Source organism: Mercenaria mercenaria, chromosome 15 (assembly GCF_021730395.1).
Source record: "Mercenaria mercenaria strain notata chromosome 15, MADL_Memer_1, whole genome shotgun sequence".
In the NCBI taxonomy this organism is placed as follows: domain Eukaryota; kingdom Metazoa; phylum Mollusca; class Bivalvia; order Venerida; family Veneridae; genus Mercenaria; species Mercenaria mercenaria.
In genome coordinates, this window is record NC_069375.1 from 65930843 (window position 1) to 65950672 (window position 19830).

Genomic DNA, 19830 nt, shown 5'->3' on the forward strand with positions numbered 1-19830 from the left:
GAACATGTGCTTATCATCATGATCTTCATCTGTAGGCAATAGTACATAAATTTGTCAACTACTTTGGCTGAGTTGTGGCCCTTGTTGAACTTGGAAATCAGTTAAATTTTTCATACCAGTCCATATTTTGTATAACCTGTCTGTCATATGGCTTTGAAACTTTGACCACTTGTGTAGGCAAAACTACATAACTAGGGCAAGGCCTTTAGCTCAGTTATGGCCCATTTTTTGACATACAAATTAGTTTAAGTTTCGCATATCATTCCATATTTTGTCTAAACTGTTTGATATATAATATAGCTTTGAAACTTTAAACACTTGCTTATCACCATGGTCACACACTGCCATATAGTGCAAGACTTATCCAAATCTACAAAGACAGGTAGTACCGTACATTGTTTGTCTTATCTGTTTTTCTTCTTTTGGCTGATAATCTTTGGTAATATGTTAACTCCATACTTCCATCAATTCTTCGAATAGTCGAGCTCGAGCGCGCTGTCAATGTACAGCTCTTATTATTCATGTCTTTCTATATTTTATACACTTAATATGATGGCTGCGTAAATGTACATAATGAGAGAAATGTATGATCCACGTTCAGTAGCTGCTCTGTAATATTGTTCATAGATCGCCTCCATTTATTTCGAGTTGTTGCCCTGGAAACTGTTTATAATGTTTTGACAGTTTTAATGACAAGCGTTACGTTTGTCAGCATCATGATTTTTTTTTATTTCTTGCATTTTAGGTTGTGGCTTTGTGGAAACGATCAAAACCATAAGATGACGCAAACAGATCTTAGATGGACGTGCTTTTAGATTCGGAGTATACTGGGTGTGTATGGTTTCTTTTCCCTTTTTGCCATGAATCATGAAGGCAACACTAGTACTAGTACTAATATTTGTTTGTGCTCTTACATGTACCTGTATGTATTTTAGCTCAACATTCCGAAGAATAATAAGAGCTATTCTACTCACACAGGCGTCGGCGTCACATTTTTTTTTTGAATTCTATGTGCAAGATCATATCTTTAAAAAAAATTGTATGAATTGAATTGAAACTGCACATAGCGCTTTCCAGTCACCAAACCTACAGAAATCAGGACCTAAAAGAAAAAGAAAAGAAAAAAAAATGTACATAACGCTTTCCAGCCACCAAACCTACAAAATAACAAAGTTAGATAACTCTTAATTGATTTTCATACAAATTGTAGCCCTTTGCTTTACGTTTTGCATACAATTAACTATCTAGCTGTATCCCAATAAGGATTGACTCTTCTTCACTCCATGCCTCTTAGTCATCAAAACTACTTCAATAACTAAGTTGGATAACTCTTGGTTGAAATTAATACAACTTATGGCCGTTTTGATTTAGAAAATTTGGTTAAAGTTTGCATGCAAGTAACCCAAGCTGTATCTCAGTAATATCTGTATGTATTGGTTTGAAACTTTACAATTTTTTCTCAGTCACCGAATCTTCTGTAGTCGACAAGTTAAATTACTCTTGCTAGAATTAAATTCCAAGTATCATATTTTATCGACTCAGAAAATTCGGTTACATTTTGCATGCAACGATCAAGCCATATTTCAGTAACAACTACATGACATTTGTATTGGATTGAAATTTCACATAATGCTTTCAAGTCCCTAAACCTACCAAAATACTAAAGCTGAATAACTCTTGGTTGAATTGAATTTAAATTATGGTTTTATTTCGGCTTATAAAGTTTCGCGTATCAAGGTGTAACTCAGTAACGATTGAAACTGAATGCAAGACATCCATCTCATCAAATTTACTTCCGTATTAATGTTAAAGAATTTTTGGTTGAAATTGAAGAAACTGTGTCCCTTATTTCACTTGTATATACTCAGTTTGATTACCATGGAAACGTAGATCTTCATCTGCTAGGCTGACAACCGACGTTCAGAAGCTTTGCTGTAATATTGTTCATGGATCGCCTTCACTGATATTTAGTCATTTGTCTCATGCAATTGGTGTTGCCATGAAAACATGTTTTATAAAATAGTTTTATTTACGTTTAACAAAATCATGTCTTCTTTTTAATGCATTATAGGTTGTGTCTATAAGTGGCAAATATCAAGAACATACATACAGATCATGGACGAAGGTGTTGTCAGATCTGGAGCATAAATGGTATGTATATTTTCACATTTTCTTTGTCTGGAATGGCTGAGGGTACCACTAGAATTAATATTTATTTCTATTCATGCACATGCATTTCTGTGTCTTAAACACTCAACAGGGTTACCATGGAAACATACATCTACTTCTATGCAGTGAAATAAATGGATGACCGACGTTCAGATGTACAGAGTTATACAGCAGATCTTGGAGCACATATGTGGTGCGTATGTTTACTTTTCCTTTCTTATGGCAACACTTTGATGAATTTGTTTCCCGTTTTACACATGCCTTTCTGTATCTATACTCTCAACAGGGTTACCATGGAAACGTACCTCTACATCTAGGCAATGGTTTGGATGACGGACGTTCATATGTGTAAAGTTAGATAAAGCAGATTTTGGGGCATATTGGGGGTGTATGTTTACTTTTCTTTTCTGTGTAGACATTATGATTTGTTTCTTTATATCTTTACACATGCCTTTCTGTATCTATACACTCAACAGGGTTTCCATAGAAACATAAGTAACATCTAGGCAGCGGTATAATGGAAGATCGACGTTCAGATGTACAAAGTTATACAACAGATTTTGGAGCACATATAGTGTGTATGTTTACTTTTTTGTAGCAAAACTATTATATATTTGTTTCTTGTTTTACACATGCCTCTTTCTCTGTATCTATACACTCAACAGGGTTTCCATGGAAAAGTACGTTCACATCTAGGCAATAGTGTAATGAATGATCGCCGTTCAGATGTACACAGTTATACAACAGATTTTGGACCATTTAGGTAGTGTATGTATATTTTTCCTTTTTTTTGTGTAAACATTTTGATATGTTTCTTTCTGTCTTTAAACATGACTTTCTGTATCTGTACACACAACAGGGTTACCATGGAAACGTACCGCTACAGCTAGGGAACGGTATAAAGGATGACCGACGTGCAGATGAGCAAAGTTATACAGCAGATACTGGAGCATATTGGGTGTGTATATATACTTTTTCTTCTTTTGTGGCAACACTTTGATATGTTTGTTTTTCGTGTTACAATGCCTCTCTATACACTCAACAGGGTTACCATGGAAACGTACCTCTACATCTAGGCAATGAAATAAATGGATGTCTGACGGTCACAGGTGCAAAGTTATACAACAGAATTTGGAGCATATAGGTAGTGTATGTTTACTTTGTCCTTTCTTGCGCATACATTATGATTTGTTTCTTTCTCTCTTTACACATGCCTCTCTGTATCTATAGATATAACAGGGTTACCATGGAAGCTTACATCTAAATCCAGGCAATGGTATAATTGGATGACCGACGTTCAAGACTACAAACAGCAGTGAGAGAAATATTGCAACCGATCACGTGGTAAACGGTTAACTTAGTCTAAATCTAACTAAGACATGTAAGCGAATTCAGGTGAAAATTGAATTTAAAACAAATGTCTAGATAATCGGTGCGCTTATTGATAACCCAGTATATGTATGTTTTTGTTTCGTAACACCGTTCTGTCATTGATTTGTTTACAATGGCTACTTGGTGGTGATGCAGTGGTGGTGCGTTTGTGTCAGTGGTGGTGTTTGTGGCGGCGTTTTAGTGTTTGTGTTGGTGTTTTAATGTTTGTGGTGGTGTTTTAGTGTTTGTTCCGGTGTTTTAGAGTTTGTGGTGGTGTTTGTGGTGGTGTTTTAGTGTTCATGGCGGTGTTTTGGTGTTTGTAACGGTGTTTATATGTCTGTGGTGGTGTTTATGACGGTGTTTTTTAGTGTTCGTGGCGGTGTTTTAGTGTTCGTGGTGGTGTTTTCATTGTGGTCTTCGTGTTCTGTTTTGTCAAAAAAGTTTTTGTCTGTTGTTGCGAGTTGTTTGTAGCGTTGGGTTTTTGGTCTTTCTTTCCGTTACAAGGTGTTTTTCTTTCCACCATTAGCAATATATTATTGCTTGATTTATTCCTGAATAATCTAAATATTGAGGCATGTTTTAAAATTTTTACTTGTCCCATCAATTTCAGATTGCTTCAAAGACATACCATGAAATACGTAGACGACAGACATAACGTGCAGATGGCATCTGAGTAAACGCGCGCAATTGTTCTGTTTTATTTCAGCTTTTTGTTCTGTTTGTTTCGTATTGCTGTTTTCTTCTACTAGAATGTCGGGGTATTTGGAGAATAAAGACACAGACGGATGTCGAAATGCTGATCAAACAAAATGTGCGTTTCTTTTTACCGAGACAGGTACGTATTACTACTTATATTATCCTGTTTTATAAGCATTTCTCTACAGATGTTTCCAGAATGGTAGCTGATGTTGACTACAAGCACGTGCGAAGATATAATGTTGTAGATATCACAATGGCTTAGTGGATGGTGCAGCTATGGAGCTTGATATTGACTACAAGCACGTTTACGGAAGTCAAGAGGTAGAATTCACGGTGGTTAAACGAACAGTGCAGCTCTGGCTGATGATGCTGGCTATACAAGCACGTGTAAGGCCGTCATTTTGGAGATTTCACAATGGTTTAGTGGACAGTTCAGCTTTGCCTTTTCTCTGAGCAGAATGAGGTATGCAATTTGTCGGTACAATAAGTTTATTTTTGGCTAGCTTTCATTAGGCTTGTAGTTTTCTACCAAGTTATGCACATATATTTTCATTTTTTATAAATTTTCTCCAAATTTGGTATTTTCTGGTTATCATTTAGGTCTACATTGTTTAAATTTTCTTTGTTTGTAAATGTTGAATAATTATAATTAGTTTTCTGTCAGCAGTGCATAACTTTAAACCTTCAGAAAGATCGGGGCGATTTTCCTCCGGAGAAATTCAAGAGCTTATGAATGCGCATACAGTTTCTGGCTTCGATGAAGTAAAACTCGAAGTATTGGATGAGAAAGTGAGAACTATTCCAAGAGAAGCGACTTCTTGGACCATACATACACGTAAGGACTTGCTTATAAATATGAGCCGCGCCATGAGAAAACCAACATGGTGGCTTTGCGACCAGCATGGATCCAGACCAGCCTGCGCATCCCACAGTCTGGTCAGGATCCATGCTGTTCGCTAATGGTTTCTCTGATTGCAATAGGCTTTGAAAGCGATGCGCAGGCTGGTCTGGATCCATGCTGGTCGCAAATGCACCATGTTGTTTTTTTTCATGGCGCGGCTCATACTAGTATAATGCACATTGAATACATATGTCGGTAATTCAGTTTAGTTTCACTATGAAGTTTGAAAGGTTTTCATGGCTGATGTAATTTTACGTCAAGAAAATTCTATTTGGCTCATTGCAGTGCTGTCGTCTGAAAAATGCAAGCGTTTTTTTTTTTGCCATATCAGCATGAGACGTGGTTCGAATCCGCGAGTATCGATGTGTGAGTCTCAAACCTATAAGATTTTGATACGAAATTGTATTTTCTTATGAGTCAGTAAAAAAATAAACCGGAGTAAAAGTGTCTTTTCATTTTATAAAAAAAGTTGAAAAACTTAGGTTTCCATAAAGTAAATACTAGTGAGAAACCCAGGAAAAAACAATGTGGCTATTTAATTTATTGATTGACAGGAAGAAAATTTTAGTTGATGGAACTACAGTTACTATAGGACTGCTTTGCTGGTACCATGAAGATACCGATAACCAGAGGTGCCCTGACACCCTTTTGAGGGTGTACATCAGAGATATAGTAATAAGGTAGGCTACTAAATTACTTAAGGACTGCCATTTACGCGACTTATCTTGAACTTATCCGAAACAGGTTAAAATGTCACTACAGGCACACGGAACGCTACTGTTGATATAGGCTCACATCTTGTTTGTGACAAACATTTATTTTACCTTAACGTTATAGAGAAATTTGACAAGTTGTGTAACATTGACTGGTAGTTTTTTTAAATTTTCCATTAACTAAACCTAATAAGATAAATATCCATATGATATAAGAGGATTTATAACATGGCAGTTAATTACCAGTTATCAAATCTAAAATGAAACATGTGCTCTGTATCAAAGTACATCAATTAGTAACTCGTGGATCCGGGTCGACTGCTTCACAAAATAGACTTTGAAATTAATTTAGTATCATATGCTGTCATTTCTAATAATGCAATACAAACGTACACATGAAAGATTTCTCACTATCATTTTTAACCCTTAAACTGCTAAATTTCTGAAATGGACTGGTCCATCATTCAATTTGGGCAATACCATTTGATATTAAAAGGGGTGTTCAATGAAAATTTATTGACTGAATAGCGAACAGTGCAGACCATGATCAGACTGCACGGATATGCAGGCTGATCTTGGTCTGCACTGGTCGCAAAGGCAGAATCACTTTGCCGCCAGCAGGCTAAGGGTTAATTAAAATGCACATATTGTCGGGATTTTGATATCATATTCTTTCGAAGTAATGACATTTCTTCGGACTTTGAAATATTATAACTACATCAGAACATCGTGTACTCAACTTCTCATATAGTGTCCACCCAATTACAGTGAAACATGAAGTGGACATGTAAATATTGTTGGAACTTCATTATTTTTACCTCGACTATACGAAGTATGGAGAGCTGTCCTACTTGACCCGCCGCCAGCGTCGGCGTCGGCGTCCTTCCGCGTCCGCAAATTGGTTAAAGTTTTGATGCAATTTCTCTTTATCTTTGTTGTTACTTGATGGATTTGCTTCAAACTTAAAATAGTTATTCCTCATCATCACCCACAAAATATGGCACAAGGGTCATAACTCAGGCACCAGAATTTCATGCATTATCCCCTTTGTACTTAGAATTTCAGGTTGGTTTTCTCATGGCACGGCTCAATTATGTTATAGTCAAGAGTTGTCTGGAGCGTGACTGTAAAAAGACATGTCTGACAATCGAGCGATAGTTAGCATCTTTTCATTACATTTTATGGATTTCTCCGGTTATTGCAGCACCAGGTCTATAAAATATGATTTATTTCAGGTCGAAAAAGGCAAGAAGACAGTGTTTGATATTATTGAAAGACATAGAAAAAGAACAGATTGCAGAAAAGAAATATCATTTTGCCGCCGTGTGCTTGTTGTTTCCGACAGCTGACAGTCCGACGCATATCAGGTAATACCTTTCAAAATTTTGTTTTATATTGACGGCTCTATATCTGTAAGCAATTTATGACTAATCTTGTCATAGTTTATTCGAAGCACTATACGAATTATGTCCCGATTTAGTAAAGTTTTGTATGTAAGCTGGTATCTCGGTAATCACTTGTAGGAATGGATTGAAACTTCACACACTTATTCACTGTAATAAACTGACTTACACTGCACAGGATCCATAACTCTGTTTTGCTTTTTTTACAAAATTATGCCCCCTTTTCTACTTAGAAATTTTTAGTTAAGGTTTTATCATACGCCCGAAGGGACGTATTATGTTATGACGCCGGTGTCTGTCCGTCCGTTAGCAATTTCGTGTCCGCTCTATATCACTTGAACCCCTTGAAGGATTTCAAAGAAACTTGACACAAATGTTCACCTCACGGAGATGACGTGCAAAGCGCATGTCTCGGATGACTAGCTTCAAGGCCAAGGTCACACTTAGGGTTCAAAGGTCATATGAGTGTGTTTCGTGTCCGCTATGTAACTCTTGAACTGCTTGAAGGATTTCAAAGAAACTTGGCACAATTGTTCACCACACTAAGACGATGTGCAGAGCGCTTGTTTTGGATGACTAGCTTCAAGGTCAAGGTCACACTTAGGAGTGAAAGGTTGGATAGCTCAGTGGTTTGCACACTGGCCTTCCAATCCTGAGGTCTGGGGTTCGATCCCCGGCAGCTACTCGGGAATTTTCAGAAACGCTTTTCAGTGTTTCCCACCCAACTAGAGGTGTACTGGTCAGGAACCCAGGCAATACTTGCGTGTATCAGTGCTATACACTGGGCACGTTAAAGAACCAGGCTGTCTATTCGCAACGAGCTAGGCTAAGTTAGCCGGACAAGCCTGTATCTGATTTCTGATCTCTCTGTCGTGGGGGCTTTGTCTCACTCTGTCCCTCTGGTCAGATCGCTCTGTGTCTGTACTAGTAGAGGATGAATTATGCGCCCTGTGTGGCTGCATTGAACTATGTAAAGCGTCTTTGAACGTGAAATTGGTCATGAAAAGGGCGCTATATAAATCTGGTATAATATAATAAATATATCACTTTGCTGTGTCCGCTCTGTAACTCTTGAACTGCTTGAAGGATTTCAAAGAAACTCGGCACAAATGTTCACCACACTGAGGCGACGTGCAGAGCGCATGTTTCGGATGACTAGCTTCAAGGTCAAGGTCACACTTAGGGTTCAAAGGTCATATGAGTGTGTTTCGTGTCCGCTCTGTAACTCTTGAACTGCTTGAAGGATTTCAAAGAAACTTGGCACAAATGTTCACCACACTGAGACGATGTGCAGAGCGCTTGTTTTGGATGACTAGCTTCAAGGTCAAGGTCACACTTAGGAGTGAAAGGTCATATATCACTTTGCTGTGTCCGCTCTGTAACTCTTGAACTGCTTGAAGGATTTCAAAGAAACTTGGCACAAATGTTCACCACACTGAGGCGACGTGCAGAGCGCATGCTTTGGATGACTTGCTTCAAGGTCAAGGTCACACTTAGGGGTCAAAGGTCATATATGACTTTGCATTGTGTATATTTTTCTGCATTGCAGTGCTCTTGTTTTTATTTGGCAGATCCCTCTTTTGTTCTCTTACAATAATGTTTTTTTGTATTACTTTCCTTTCTTGTTACTATAAAAAGCTTATTTTGAAACTTTTTTATTGTTGGTCATAGGGAAAAAAACCAAGGCCACTTTTCTGTGGTACAACATGGATGGTACATCCAATTTTTAGATGTATTTTGGCATAACTTTACCTGATAAGAATTTTTTGTGGACTTTGAATTTTTTTTAGGAATTTCTTCTTTTTGTTGTTCCTGTCCTTTTGGCTTCAACAGTCAAGTTCTTTAAATTTTACTCCCATCCTCTGATGTAACCCTTCGGGCGTATATTGCCCCGCTTGGCGGTGCTCTTGTATGTAAGCTGGTATCTCAGTACACACTAACAGGAATTGGTTGAAACTTCACAAAACTTGTTCACTGTGATGAACTGACATGAAATGCACAGGTTCAATAACTCTACTGTGCATTTTTTACAAAATTATTCGTCCGCACTTTGGTTAAAGTTTTGATACAATTTCTCTTTATCTTTGTTATTACTTGATGGATTTACTTCAAGCTTAAAAGAGTTGTTCCTCATCATCACCCACATCATATGGCACAAGGGTCATAACTCTAGCACCAATATTTCATGAATTATCCCCCTTTTTACTAAGAATTTCAGGTTACAGTTTTGGTACACTTTCACTTTATCTCAATTATTACTAAATGGAATTGATTCAAACTTTAAAAAGTTGTTTAACATCATCACCCACATCATATGGCACAAGGGTTATAACTCTGGCACCAATATTTCATGAATTATCCCACTTTTTACTTAGAATTTCAGGTTAAAGTTTTGGTGCACTTTCACTTTATCTCGGGTATTACTAAATGGATTTGATTCAGACTTAAAAAAGTTGTTTAACATCATCACCCGCATCATATGGCACAAGGGTTATAACTCTGGCACCAATATTTCATGAATTATCTCCCCTTTTTTACTTAGAATTTCATGTTAAAATTTTGGTGCACTTTCACTCTATCTCAGTTATTATTAAATGGATTTGATTCAAACTTAAAATAGTTGTTCAACATCATCACTCACATCATATGACACAAGGGCCATAACTCTTGCACCAATTTTTCATGAATTCTATCCCTTTCAACTTATAATTTCAGGTTAAAGTTTTGATGCACTTTCACTCTAACTCAATTATTACTGAATGGATTTAATTCAAACTTAAAATAGTTGTTTCACCTTATGTCCCACATCATATGACACAATGTCTATAACTCCTTCACCAATTTTTCATGAATTATGCCCCTTTTACTTAGAATTAATGGTTAAATTTGATGCATTTTCACTATATCTCAGGTTATTTCTAAATGGATTTGATTCAGCATGACATAAGGTGCATTACTCTTGCACCAATATTTCATGAATTATGCCCCCTTTGTGCTGAGAATTATACTTAATATTTAATGTTTTGATACACTTGATCCTTATCTCTTATTACTTAATACTTTCGACACAGACTCAATCTATTATCCAATATTTCATCCACGTTGGAGTCATTGAACACTCCAGTGACAGCTCAAGCTTCGTCAAATGTGCCGTTTCACTATCCAGCATCGAAATAGTCGAGCGCGCTGTCTCCTGTGACAGCTCTTGTCCGACTTAGCAGTTCTTGGTTAAGATTTTTTATGTAAGCTGGTATCTCAGTACCAACTAATGGGAATGGATTGAAACTTTACACACTTGCTCACTGTCATGATCTGATATGTAGTGCACAGGTTCCATAAATTTTCTTTTTTTTTACAAAATTATGTCCCTTTGTTGACTTAGCAGTTCTTGGTTAAGTTTTTGTATGTAAGCTGGTATCTCAGTACCAACTAATGGGAATGGATTGAAACTTTACACACTTGCTCACTGTCATGAGCTGATATGCAGTGCACAGGTTCCATAAATTTTCTTTTTTTTTACAAAATTATGTCCCTTTGTTGACTTAGCAGTTCTTGGTTAAGATTTATCTATGTAAGCTGGTATCTCAGTACCAACTAATGGGAATGGATTGAAACTTTACACACTTGCTCACTGTCATGATCTGATATGCAGTGCACAGGTTCCATAAATTTTCTTTTTTTTTTACAAAATTATGTCCCTTTGTTGACTTAGCAGTTCTTGGTTAAGTTTTTGTATGTAAGCTGGTATCTCAGTACCAACTAATGGGAATGGATTGAAACTTTACACACTTGCTCACAGTCATGATCTGATATGCAGTGCACAGGTTCCATAAATTTTCTTTTTTTTTTACAAAATTATGTCCCTTTGTTGACTTAGCAGTTCTTGGTTAAGATTTTTTATGTAAGCTGGTATCTCAGTACCAACTAATGGGAATGGATTGAAACTTTACACACTTGCTCACAGTCATGATCTGATATGCAGTGCACAGGTTCCATAAATTTTCCTTTTTTTTTTTACAAAATTATGTCCCTTTGTTGACTTAGCAGTTCTTGGTTAAGTTTTTGTATGCAAGCTGGTATCTCAGTACCCACTAATGGGAATGGATTGAAACTTCACAAAATTGTCCATCGTTATGAGCTGATATGCATTGTACAAGTTCCATAACCCTGTTTTGCAAGTTAAAAAATATGCCCCTTTTTCAACTTTTCTATTCTTTTAATTGACAAGGCTGTTGAATAGTCCAGCGTTGCTGTCCTGCGACAGCTCTTGTTGAATGATCTATTTTGTAAATCAAACATAAAATATTCTTGTTCCTCATCATCACCACATTATATGAAATGAGTTCCTGACACCAATCTGACATAAATACTGCCCCCCTTTAATTTATCATTCCCTCGCCAAATGTAGGGATATTGTTTTTGGCGTTATCCGTCCATACGTACGTGCGCATTTGCGACGTACGTGCGCATTTGCGTCCGTCCGTCCGAAGTTGAAAATGCTTATAATTCAAAAAGTATGTAAACTAGAATCCCCAACATTCACATGATTATTAATTAGCACATGACCTTTGCTCACGTGTTGTTTTGTTCCCTTGACTCATTAAAAGGAGAGGTTTTCCCTAAAATTTGGTAAAAAATTGAAAATGCTAATTATTAAAAATGTTTTGTTTTTTTAACTAGAATCACCAAACCTTACATGATGATTAATAAGCACTTGACCTTTTCTTTCACATGTTGTATTATCCCCCTTGCCCCGTAAAAGCAGTTTTGTTCTCTTGATTTGGTTAAAAGCGGATTTCTGACTGTATCTATGCAACTTACTGATGAACCGTCATGAAACTTTGTATAAATATAGAGGCTGTGGTGCACATGCAGTTTCGCCAGGATCACTTTGTTAACTCCAGAGTTATTGCCCTTTAATTGTTTTAATATTCATAAATTCCTACATAACAAAGAAATCCATGGACGGATCTTCATGAAATTCAACACAAATATAGATCACTATAGGGCAGAGTTTTTCCCCTTGATTTTGTAAAAATAGAAAGAAACAAACCATTGCACGGTCCTTTTGTACATACGTTTATCAGGAAATCTTTCAAAATACAGCCCCCTCATTGACAAAACAACTTATTCGGTGGGGGATGTAAATTCACTGAATTGTATTGATGTCCCAGATGTTGAAGACCTGGGAGGCATATAGAGTTAAACTGTCCGTCTGTCATTCTACCCATCTGTCACTTTCTTGTGCTTTCAACTCCTCCTTCAGTTCTCTTCAAATAAAAATGAAACTTATTGGACTTAACAATATGACAACTATGTCTGTACCTTGTGTACCAATACAAATGAAGCCCGGTATTCATCATCAACATGAAGTAGACACGCGCTCATTGTCGGGAAATTCGAGGGAGGATGCTGGGCTATTGAATTGGAAAACTATACACTGATAATACCATGATGATACAATTGTTTTGTTATTATTATAATGATTACATTCTATCAGATTTATAGAGCACCATTTTCTTCATGCACCCTAAATTTCGATCTTTTACATATCTTGATTTATTGTGACCAACCATTGTGTTGTATTTTTAACATAATTTAGTCTACATTTTGTAAGAAGGACGGAACAGATGCCTGCAGTAATTGAAACGTACGTACAAGGCTAATGAAACATCTTTTGTCTAGCTGTTTTGTGTACTTTTTGCCCAAGTAATTCTTGTTTATAATATGCTACATTTCGTCAAATATTTCCATTCCCAACCTTTAGCTCGACTATTCGAAGAAAAAGTAGAGCTATCCTACTCACCTTGGCGTCGGCGTCGGCGTCACACCTTGGTTAAAATTTTCGTACAAGTCCCTATTTTGACCAAGTCTTTTGGGATAAAGCTTTGAAACTTTCAACAATTGTGTACCATCACCATGTCCAGTTTAAGGCTAGAGGACATAACTCCATAACTCCATCAATGACTTTGGCTGCATTATGGCCCATTTTAACTTAAAAATTTTGGTTAAGTTTTTCGTACAAGTTCACAGTTTGTGCAAAGTATTTGACATATGGCTTTGAAACATTATCACTTGTTTATTATAACAGTCTGTAGGCAAGAGTATATAACTCTGTCAAATATTTTGGCTGAATTATGGCCCTTTTTGGACTTGGAAATTGGTATATTTTTTGTACAAGTCCATGTTTTGTCAAACCTTTTTGACATGCGGCTTTGAAAGTTTGAACAATTGTTTATCATTATGACATTTCTATGTATAGGCAAGAGTACATAACTCTGTCAAGGATTTGGCTGAATTATGACCCATTTGGACTTGGAAACAAGTCGATGTTTTTGAAACTTTGAACAGTTGTTTATCGTCATGATTCCCATCTGTAGGCAAGGGTACATAACTCTGTAAACTATTTTTGCAGAATTATGGCCCTTTTTGGACTTGGAAATCAGTGAAGTTTTTCATATCAGTCCATATTTTGCCTAAACTTGTTTGTCATATGGATTTGAAACTTTGACCATTTGTTTGCCGTTAAAGTCTACATATGTAGGCAAGACTACATAACTAGGACAAGGGCGTAAGCTCAGTTATGGCCCTTTTTGACATAGAAATTAGTTAAGTTTCGCATACCATCCCGTATTTTGTCTGAACTGTTTTATATATTGCTTTGAAGATTTGACCACTTGTTCGCCATTATTGTCTACATATGTAGGCAAAACTACATAACTAGGACAAGGGTGTAAGCTCAGTTATAGCCCTTTTTGACATAGAAATTAGTTAAGTTTCGCATACCATCCCGTATTTTGTCTGAACTGTTTTATATATGGCTTTGAAACTTTGAACACTTGCCTACCAGCATGGTCACATATTGCCGTATAGTGCAAGACTTACCCAAATCCACAAAATGCAGGTACATTGTTTGTATTATCTATTTTTATATGCCCGTCTCTGAAAGAGCGGGTCGTATTATGTGAATACCCGTGTTGGGTTGGCGGGGGGTCGGCGTCCAAAAGCAGGTTCGCTCTTTAAGTCAAACAGTTTTCATCCGATCTTCACCACACTTGCTGACAAAGTTTTTGGGCATAATATCTCAGCCAGACTTAATAACTAGCAAAATCGCCCCAGGCACTCTTGTATTATGGCCCTTGAATTACTCGAAATCTGCGAATTTAGCCTTGTCTGCACTCTAACAGTTTTCATCCGATCTTCACCAAACTTGCTGTCAATATTTTTTGGCATAATACTTAGTATCTCGACCAAGTTCGATAACCAGCCAAATAGCCCCAGGTACTCTTGGATTATGGCCCTTGAATTGGGCCGAGTTCGATGACAGGCGTATTTTATGGCAGTCTGCCACTCTTGTTTTCTTTTGTCTGAAAATCTCTGGTAATACTTTGACCCTTTACTTCAATCAATGCTTTGAATAGTCGAGAGCGCTGCCGACAGACAGCTCTTGTTATTTTTTCGCCATATATACATTTTAAGCTCGACTTTTATTGTACTCGCCCTGGCGTCGGCGTCGGCGTCGTCGTTGGGTTAAAGTTTTTGATAAAGTCAAATATCTCTGTTACTATCAAAGCTATTGACTTGAAACTTAAAATACTTATTTACCATCAAAGTCTACACCAGGAGAAACAATCCCCATAACTATGTTTGAATTTTGACATAATTATGCCCCTTTTTAACTTAGAAGCTTTTGTTAAAAATTTTGATAAAGTCAAATATCTCTGTTACTATTACAGCTTTTGACTTGAAATCCAAAATAGTTACATGTATTTACTATCAAAATCTACACTAGGAAACACAATTCCAATAACTCTGATTTGAATTTTGACAGAATTATGCTCCTTTTTAACTTAGAATTTTTGGTTAGAGTTTTTAATAAAGTCAAATATCTCTGTTACTATCAAAGCTTTTGACTTGAAACATAAAATACTTGTTAATCGTCAAAGTCTACACCAGGAGAAACAATCCCCATAACTCTGATTTGAATTTTGACAGAATTATGTCCCTTTTTAACTTAGACTTTTTTGTTAAATCTTTTGATAAAGTCAAATATCTCTGTTACTATTAAAGCTTTTGACTTGAAATCCAAAATAGTTATTTGCTATCAGTCTACACCAGGAGACACAATTCCCATAACCCTGATTTGAATTTTGACAGAGTTATGCCCCTTTTTAACTTGGATTGTTTTTTTACTGGCAAAGCTCTAATTCAGAGTCAAGCACTGAGAATGTCGAGTGCGCAGTCTTACGGAGTTACAGATTATTCTGAAAAAAAAAATGACTAGAAGATATATCTTAATCCGATTTGAAATAATTTTACATTGAAGGATTTCGAGTCTTAATTATCTATCATCATTTTCAGCTTGATTTCAAACACACAAGTGAGAAATATCTGCAAATGGACAAATCCAGTATGATGAATCCACGACAGACCTGGTACAAGCATAAGAGCATGACACCACCACAGCCGCCCTGATACAAGCATTGAATAGACAAAAACTGACATTGTATATAATAATACTCCCACGTACAAAGTATATGGGGCTATATAGGAGTCACACATGTCTACCGGTCCGTTCGTCAGTTGTGTCCGCTGGGAAGATTTTCATAAAACTGGCATCAATTAATAACTTCCTCAAGACTATGTGCAGAGCGCACAATCCAGGTGACAAGGTCCATAGTCAAGGTCACTCTTGGAGGTCAAAAGTCATACAGCTTACATTTAGCGATTACAAGTACTTGCCTTGGCGTCGACGTCAGTCACAGTTGCATTTAAGTTAAACTTTTATGGCAAGCTTCTCTGTGTCACTCTGTATCTTCTTAAATACTGTCCCTATTAACATCAGAACTCACATAAGTGTTCGTCATTGTAATGGTCAGACATCTATTAGTGTAGGGTCAGGCATCCTAAAGGTCAAGGTCACTAGGGTCAAATATTGCTACAGGGCTGTTAAAGTTCTATAACAAGTTTATGTCACAATATCTTAACTACTGTCCTATAATCATCAAACCCAACATAAGGATTGGATTTAGAAATGGGCGAAACCCTTTGGTTTAATGTCAGGTAGCTCATAGGTCAAGGTCACTGGGTTTAGATTTTGTTAAAGTATTGGTACAATTTTTATTGCACACTTCTCAATTGACTTATAACTATTGTTTCTTAATACTGGGTATCATACCCAGCACTTTTAAGCCCTATCCACACATCCCCAAAATATATTTCTTAAAGAAAGTTGTATCTCATATTTCCGTCATCTCCCCTACCCCCACCCTCTCCGGCTTCGCCTACCTCCCCTACCCTATTTCACCACCTCTCTCCCTGACAAAAATGATTTATTTTACATTTTCTTTACACTTGATTACACTGTACATCTCGTGCCTCATATGTTAAAATGATGTTAAAGTGTTTAAGTGTCGCTTATCACTTTTACCCTCATTCCCACCCACTTTCAAAATTTTAAGACATTTTTCTACATCTCTCACACATTGTGTCTTAGATTCCTTTACTTCCACGCAACTACCCCCTCCCCTCCCCCCACCCCCACGCCCCACCTCCTCCCCAGCCACCACCAACATAAAAATCTTTCACACGCTTGCATTTATGATTTATAATAATGATAACAATGATAATAATATCTTGGTAAACATTTTCGAATAGTCGAGCGGGCACAACTTAGATCAATAGATCCAAGGTCAAGTTCACACTTGAAGGTCGAAAGTCATGATGACAACATTTTACTACCCCTGTACCAAAGCGGCGTCTGGGGGTATTAATTGCCTTTAGTGATAGCTCTAGTTGATCTTGTTTAAGAGGCCTAAATATGTAACATTTGCTTATTTAATAATTGTATCAATTATTTGAGAAGCTTTTGCTGAATTTTAAGATAAATATTTGGAGTTAAAATGAGGATTTTTTTAACATTGATACAGTCGGACTATTTTTAGATGCTAGGAATATTTCTAGTATGGTTTAATATTGGTCATGAAATTATGCACCTTTATTTTTATAGGAATATTTCTTTTTAAAACAAGTATTTTCATGAACACAAAATGCGCATTAAATTTTGTCTTTAATAAATAATGCCAGAGACAACAAATATATAGAAAACTGATTTGGTTAATTATTTCTAAGCGTCTCAAAAATTTACTACTTTATATTATTAATTTCTTTCAAAAATGAATATGCATGAATCAATTTATAAACAAAAAGCCACTTTCACAAAATTTTAATAATAGATTTCGGACAGAGATTAGCTCTTGACATTTGTTTGTTTCAGCGTAAGATAGAAATATTGAATAATTTAAATTGTAAACTCGTGTTCACGCGTGAAAAATAATTCGATTTTATATACAAATCAAAGAAAATTTATTTTATGCTACTAAATTGTACAAATTTTACGAGTGTAACGTCACACGCAATGTGCTACGTTACGCTTACTGTTATGGCAATATATATATTGGGGAAAAAAAGTAATATAGTTCTACGAGATTGATATCTTTTACATTTTAATATAGTTATTTTCTATTTTGTTTTTCGTTAAAAGTCTACGAGTTTATATGTTACTCATATTCTTTCGCGTTCAACTGAAGTTGCGTGCAAGTGAAAATTGTACTTGGATTTCCCACCTCTTAAACAGTGGGTCTATCAAGGTATAATGGATCGTTATATTTCAGTAATACTCGGAAAGCTTGACACGAAATTCCATACTCTAGTAATTACATAATGTACGGATAAAATCAGAGATCTTGGTCGTCTATATATAGCTTTTAAAGTCATTTTGGCCTCATTATTTGTACACTGAAGTTTACACTGTTTGGCATAACTCTTAACCGACACCTAATTCTCAGCACTAACATTAACCATTGCAGCTGAAATGACTTTTCAAGCAACTTTTTCTTTCATAGGAAAAAAAGTTAAACTTGTTATAAACTTTAGGCCGTTACATCTTTAGGAATGATTGGTAAAAAAACGGGATAATCAAATATAGAAGTGTGGGCAAACTTTTAAGTTTTTAGTCTGCTCTTTCACTGGAGTATAACAATAGATTATAACATGATAAACTCATTGATTCAAACGGAGAGAAATCCAAATATGATTTTCACTAGTACGGAACTACACTTGAACGCGAAAGGATATGAACTGCAAGGACTATAAAGGCGCTTCAAAAAGACAATGATGTATAGTAATGCTTACGAAAACACTTAAATACGTACCGAACTATTAAAATGTAAAAGATACATTTCGTAGACCTGTCTAACTTTTTTCAAACACGATCATTGTGATGTCGCGAACTATAGCGTGACATTACGCATAGCACATGGCCCCGTGCGGTTGAGTAAGATAAGATGAGATAAATCTATATTAATTTGACTGGAGATAAATCAATACGACGACTAAAATAATAAGTAATACGAACGTGTAATACTGAATTATCTTCCACTCTGGAACACCGGATTCAAGTTTACTCGGTTAAAGATATTTAGATCTTATGCTGAAACAAGCACATCCCCCCATTTCTATATCTTTTAACGACTGTAGTAGATAACAAGCATCAATGTTTTGAGGGGAAAAAACGGCTAATACATCAGTTGACATAACTCAGGACAGAAGTCTAAATAACTACTGTTAGATCTTTTTGTTTTCTAATCACAAGAACTTTTCACATTAAAAAATACGATTTTGAAATGATAGTCAAAATTCAATTATTTGAATGACTGTTGTTAGATAGTTTTGGGTTTATTATTCTAAGAAAATCAGTGCATTTTCATATTTGAAATGTTTCCGATCATATCTTACAGATCTATTAATGATATACATTTTATATTTTGTATACCGTAATCTGTATTTTTTCCTGTTCACTGGTTATTTTTAAGGACATTCAGAAATTTAAATATAATCGTAAGCGTACCATTTCTTCTCAATGAGTTTTACTGTTTGAGGTGAGAGTATAGTTCAGTTCAATGAATTTTTGCACATGTATTATATCTTAGAAATAATTTTCAGAACTTTTACACGTTATTTATTTTTTACAATGTCATTTGTGACTATTTGTTCGTTGTACTGATGCTTGATAACTGAATAAAGCGCCATGCACTTGTGTTGATTATTCATTTCTAAAATAAAAGGTCATACAATTGCATTATTAATTGATGTTTCTAACCGACATTAAATATGACTTTCCTTTAGTACGATTACTTCTTTCATACTATTCTATTTGCAAAATGCATGTGAGTTTAGTTGCAATTTGTAAAACACGTCCCGACTTGCATATTGTCATCAATAGTTATTATTCTTTTATTGACGTCATTTGCAAAATATCTGGGAGTTTAGCCCTGCCCGCATCAAATTATGCGATCCAATGTTACTTTACCTTGACGCCATTTGCAAAATGTATTGAGGTTACTCCGACTCGTCCTCTCTGTTCCAGTTAAAGTCCCCGCCTTGACGCCATTGCAAAATAAAAAAGAGGTCACTCTAACAGACCTATTTTTCACATCCAAAGTTACTTCCTCTACACCCTTGACGCCTTTTGCATAAAAGGGGAGGACACTACCCGACCTATTCCTTTTCCGTT

The 19830-nt window shown here is 36.1% G+C and overlaps 1 long non-coding RNA gene across 1 annotated transcript; it reads left to right on the forward strand.

Moving 5' to 3' along the window:
* The first annotated feature begins 745 nt into the window (after positions 1–745).
* On the forward strand, positions 746–19338 carry LOC123557034 (uncharacterized). Its single transcript, XR_008367482.1, has 7 exons — positions 746–831; positions 2072–2151; positions 2456–4702; positions 4928–5074; positions 5695–5820; positions 7089–7220; positions 15618–19338. It is a non-coding gene; the product is annotated as an uncharacterized LOC123557034 (long non-coding RNA).
* Positions 19339–19830: the final 492 nt, after the last annotated feature.